Here is a 6000-nt window from a genome sequence, read left to right on the forward strand (position 1 = left end):
AACTGTGCCCTGTTATCTTATTACTGCCATTCATTTTGGTGTGTGTGTGTGTGTGTGTGTGTGTGAGCCTTACCGCCCATTCCCAGAGAGCCATACTGTGATCCAGCCTCTGATATGTGAAGGTTAGGCTGTTGCCAACGGTGATGTGTGCGCTGACATTTGATTGGCTCAGGGTCACTGGACAAGCGTGTTTAGCCAATGGTCACGGACATGGCGAATACGGTGTGTGTGCATGTGTGTGTGTGTGTGTGTGTGTGATTTCCTCCATCCACCAGTTTTTAAACCTCAACATGAACAGAGGAAGTCAAATCTTGATTTGCTGCACATTTCCAGTACATGCTTATGCATATTTCAGATATTGCATGATTATTATTTACTGTCGTATCCATTAAAATACAGTCTTTCATAACAGCTGTACTCTTTGGGCACACTATACAGCAATAAAACAATGAGGTGCCACCATAGAACTAGATCAATAAAATCATCAGTGTCATGTTTTGCTCGGTTATGGTTTATTATTTCCATTTTTATCACTAAAAATCAGTTTATTTGTGTGGTTACAGTGTATAAGAGTGAGGCATTTTGATTCAAACTGAGCTGAATTGAAGTGAAGTGAGAGGAGAGGAACCTGAATCACGGGCTGAGTGGCAGGTCAGGCCGGCGTCATGGATCATAAGCAGCTCTCGATAACCACGGCCGTAGATTTACAGCAGTCCCGCCTGCGTGCCGGTCACCGTCGCCATGGGAACAGACCGGCGAGGCACCACAGTAAAAGTGTCACAGCGAGACGGTACGACTGCTCGCAGGTTCAAGTCAGCGGCGCCGTTGCAGCTGAATGCAAAGGTGGCATGTGGAGGCAAAATGTGAATTCCAGCGTGAGGTGTTTTGAAACATCAGCACATCACTGCCAACTGGATATGACACTTTGATATAATCACTGCAAACATATGAGAGCAGGGCTGAGGATGATTTCACACCAGGACTATTGTTAGTGCTCGTCTTTTCTTAAAAGTCCCCATAAATTAGCAATTTGAGAGAGTTTTGCTTCGTTAATTTGATGTATCTCCTGATGAAAACAGGCCTGATGCAGCATTCAAAAATGTAAATAAAGGGGAAATTTGGGAGAAAGAGATTATTTTATTGGATGGCAGGTGGGGAGAGGCAGCACAGTTCATCAACCTTTGCCATTTTATTTATTGTAGTTTTTTTTTTTTTTTTATCTCTACTGGTACATGATAACACTGTTTTCCAGACAGGAAAAGTCATGGGCTTTTGATATTTAATACAAGAAAAGAAACAATATGCATTTTTAATAAGTATTTTTTGACTGACATTTATCATTAAATGTTTGTATGTAATGATGTGAAAACCAATGTGATGACCAAGAAGGTGAAAAAGTCCTTCTTCTCATTTTACTGTGACTGTTGGACTACATTTCCCATAAGCCCACACTTGTTGAGAGATACTGAACAAACAGGGATTCTTCTAAGCTTGCACCCTCTGACTTTCATAAATGCAAATAACTTAACGATAATCCCAATCATTTCACTCGATCACCAAGGGGAAACGGAGCCATCGCAGATACCAGGATTACGATAACAGATACAAATGAAATAAATGAAAACAATTACACAGTTACACATACCTTCAATACCTTAAAACCTTACTGACAGCAACATCTTAATTATATAGATATATATTTTTAATTCTTTATTAACCTTGAAAAAGCATGTTCTCCCTTGTTTAAATGTTCTGCCATTGTAATGAATGAATTGTAATGTAGTTTCTGTCTTTGAAGCAGGAATCTCTACATCTCCAGAGCCAACCTGTGTGTTGGCTCTTGGCTCTATAATATTGCCACTTTATGTTTCTGCAAACCAACAAACATGTTGGTCAACAGTTCTGAACTGAAATTCGTTGCATGTCAACATTTAGACTCATAGCCGATGTGGTGGAGCCTGTGTCAACATCAATGTGATTTTTAACAGGTGTGAACGCTATCTAATGTTAACTCATTAGCGTCTTTAGCCACTTTTGTTTGCTTCGTTAGCTTCGCTAGCCACCAAAATAATGTGGTTAAGGTTAAGAAAAGGTCATGGTTAATGTTATCAAATGTTTGCTAAAATGGGCTAAAATGAGCACAGCTGTTTATTGACACGGGACTTGAACCCTGGACTGCAGAAGTGAAGTGTTGATTGTGCCAGATGCCCCAAAACCTGCCTCCTAACAGTGTTTTTGGCTCAGTTTACACTTCTTCATGAAAATAAAAAATGTAACATTTCAGTGTACCCTTGGTTTGCAGAAATGTCAAATGCCAACATTTTGCCCTGGTGACTGAGCCGCTTGAAGATGATGTCATCATTTCAAACCAAGAGTTCCTTCACGTCTTCACGTTTATTTGTCCTTTCTTTGGACTTCAAAGACTGTCCAACGAATCACCATCGAGTAAAAGTCATAAAAGTCAAAGGACCTCATCGAACCTTCATGATCTCTACAGAAGCTCAGGGGACCTTAAAGGGTTCCCTGAGGAACCCCTTTTCTAAATGGGCCATGAACTCCCAACTCCTGTGGGCTGTTTCTATGTTTCTATCTGCTTGTGTGAATATGACTGCAATTCTGTGTCTGTGTGTGTGTGTATGTGTGTGTGAGGAAGAGGGAGGGAGGAAGAGAGGGAGAGGGAGGGAGAGAGAGAGAGAGAGAGAGAGAGAGAGGATGATGTGCTCCCGGGCGAGATAAGAGTGTTTCTCAGTAGTTCAATAATAGTCCAGTGTTTCTAAGAGGTGCTTCAGTTTACTGCAGCCTGCCAAAAAGACAGCCAGCCTCTCATTCCAACACACACACACACACACACACACACATATCACTGTGTGTCTCATAGCAGAACTTGACACTGAGTTGGTGGAGGGGAGATTGATGTAGAGATGGAGAGAAAGGGAGAGAGAGGGAGAGAGAGAGAGAGAGAGAGAGAGAGAGAGATGAAAGCTGGTTTTTATTCAGCAGTGCCAGCCCACACAACAGGCAACCAAGGGCTTTGTTAAAAAAACTCATCTCTCTCTCTTCCTCCATTGCTGTAAATCTCTCTCTTCTTTTTTTCCTGCCTTTCTTTCCTCTTCAGCTGGTCCTTGAATAAAATAATAATGCATTGAGACTATATGGAAGGTCGCTGAAAAGCTCTCTCTCTCTCTCTCTCTCTCTCTCTGCCACACATACTCGCACACCCTCATGCAAAGTGCATTTTAAAAAAGGAGTTTAATCAGGAGCAAAAAGGAGGCAGAATTTCAACAGGATAGTATCAGCTACATAGAAACTAAAAACACACAAAACAGGACAAAGGGAACTAGATCATTTGAAAACGTTTTTTATTTGAAAACTTAAAAACTTCACACCATTAAAACCCTTTTCCTCCTCATGTGTGGTCACACTGGGGGGTTTCATGTGACGTTGAAGGACAAGGAAGAATTTGGAAGAATTTACTAGGGTTAAATTTCCCACACTGTTGCAGCTGCATGATGTTGCACGGTTCATTTTTCTCGATCCACATCACTGACAAGCTCTAACTCATGAAACAACATCTATGTCTTATGAACAACTTGGTAAGATTTTAGGAAAATGTGGAGGAAAGCAAGCAGAAAGTTGATTGTAGTGTTCAAATGTTATTCAGACGGCTAAGATTACAAATTAAAAGTGACTGCCAAATGAATACAGTAGTCCAAACTGTTTTACATAAAGAACTGTTCTGCTTTGGACTTGATTTAAACGGGTTTATATTTGGCACAAGAAGAGAACATCTTTATTCTATTAATAGTGCAGACGCTTCCTACAATCTGCTGCGGTTGTCTGGAGTGTAGATTTGGACACACACAAAAAAAACCCACTGAGCTCGGACATTAATTAAATTGCAAAGGGGATGTTCAACTTAAAGTGTGTCTAAAAATAACTGGAGCTGGAGAGCGGCTGCTGCTGTTTGAAGCGACTTTCTTGAGTGCAGATGAAACAAAAAAAGGGAGCGTTTCACGGCCTCGCACTCAGCCGGGTGTGTCATCTCTCCTGCGTGACGTCCTTGACTGACATTTTTAACCTGCTGCAGGGGAAAATGCCGCTTTAACACAGCAGAATTGCGATCTTGGAGCGGAAGTGCAACCTCCACATTTCAGTTCTTGTCTCGCTCTCGTGCAAGCGCAAACTGATCATAACACATCTGCAGGAGGGTGGGGGGCTGGGGGGGTTTGAAAGGGTCGATGATGCTGGAATTTTGTGGGCTACAAAGGTTAAAAAGCCTTGTTCTCCAGGCAAAAAAACGATTGTTCCAGTACAGAGCGTGTATAATGACGTTTGTTTTGATCTGTTAGTTAGCTTAGTGAACATGTGAAGGTGGAGTAGGTGCCGTCAATCAGTGCAAACCGTTAGTTTAATGGCCCAGTAGTCGGAAAAATGTCCCATTGGACCTGAAAACAAACACCCATTGCTCCAGAAAGATCTGCTCTGGATTTGTTGGAGTCGAGTGACTGCCAGCTCTATTTGTGCTTCTGAATCAGCGGGGACTTTCATTTCAAGAGGATAACCCCAACCCTAACCCTTTTTGGGGTATAGATTCTATTCTATATTTTTGGGAATATAGAATAATGGGCCCTTGTTTTTGGGACATTGGACTAATGGGCCTTCAGTCCTGTAGGACATTTCTTAGACTACTGAGGAATAATTTTGGAAATAATGGGCATTTGGACCAGTGGACAGTCGCCCATCAAACCTCATCATGCTGTGGTAATTATGTCTGTAGCATTTTATGTACAGTATTTTAGTGGATGGTAAACCCAGTTGAGGATTTTCTCCCTTAGCATTATTCTTGATTTCCATTTTCATCATCCACTGAGATTTAAGAGTTCCAAAAAGTCAGTAACTACAAATAAAAAATGGATTCAGCTGGAGTTTTAAGGGCTGTAATATACTCCATCAAGGCTGGGTGGCCTTTAGCTCCACTTGTAAGGTAGTGATATCATCTGGACCCTGGGAAGACCAACCAGCTGTAACCAGCAAAGTAACAACATCCCGCTTGTTTTCCCAGCGTGCCCTGCTGCAGAGCTCACCAGCAGCTTCCTCTTTAGCGGCTTGTAGCAGCAGAGTTGATGTCTGATGTCGTCGCTCGCTGAAGCTTAAAGGGCTCTTTTTGCACAGAAAGGATTTGAGAAGCTCAGAGTTTCAATGATGTTATCCACTTTTAAAATATTCAAACAATCACCAAAAAAAGAGAGAGAAACTATACATTTTAAATTGTCCAGTCATTTTCGTGCTTTTCATGATTTTTCTGTAAATTTTCTGTATTTTGTGTCCTAATTTTCAGGCCATTTTCTTTAACTTTTAACTCATTTCTTGATGATTGCTTCATTGCCTTTTTTCCTCATGTTTTCAGGAGAAATCAATTTTTAAAGGCTTAAGGAAGTAAATATAAGAAATCTGGTAACACTGTTTTATGGTAACACTTTACAATAAGAGTACAACAATTAACGTTAATGCCGTAATAAACATTAAGTAACAGGTAATGAACATTAAGTAACAGTTAACTAACCGTTAACTAATGTGTCTAAGAATCATGTACTAATGCTGTTCATGCTAAGGTATTAATTTATATGTTATTTAAGGGTTATTGTAGATATTATTAACATTAGTAAATGCCATAATAATCATTAACTAACAGTTAATTAACCATTACGGCATTAACTAACATTAATTGTTGTACTCTTATTGTGAAGTGTTACCAGAAATCTTCACCTAAACTATGGACTGCCACTCCTCAGCTGCTGTTTCTCTCAGGTCTCACACTCCTCGTCGATGACTTTTGATGTCGCCACATGACACAGCAGCAGATTGTGAAGTCACATGGCCGCCAGAGCAAACTCCTCCAATACGGAGAGCAAAATAAAAGTCCAAAAACCCCTAAAGGAGCCGGAGTCATCCTTCCACAACATTACAGCTTCATCTTTTCCTGATCATAAAACACACCAC

The sequence above is a fragment of the Myripristis murdjan genome, chromosome 18 (genome assembly GCF_902150065.1).
Source record: "Myripristis murdjan chromosome 18, fMyrMur1.1, whole genome shotgun sequence".
In the NCBI taxonomy this organism is placed as follows: domain Eukaryota; kingdom Metazoa; phylum Chordata; class Actinopteri; order Holocentriformes; family Holocentridae; genus Myripristis; species Myripristis murdjan.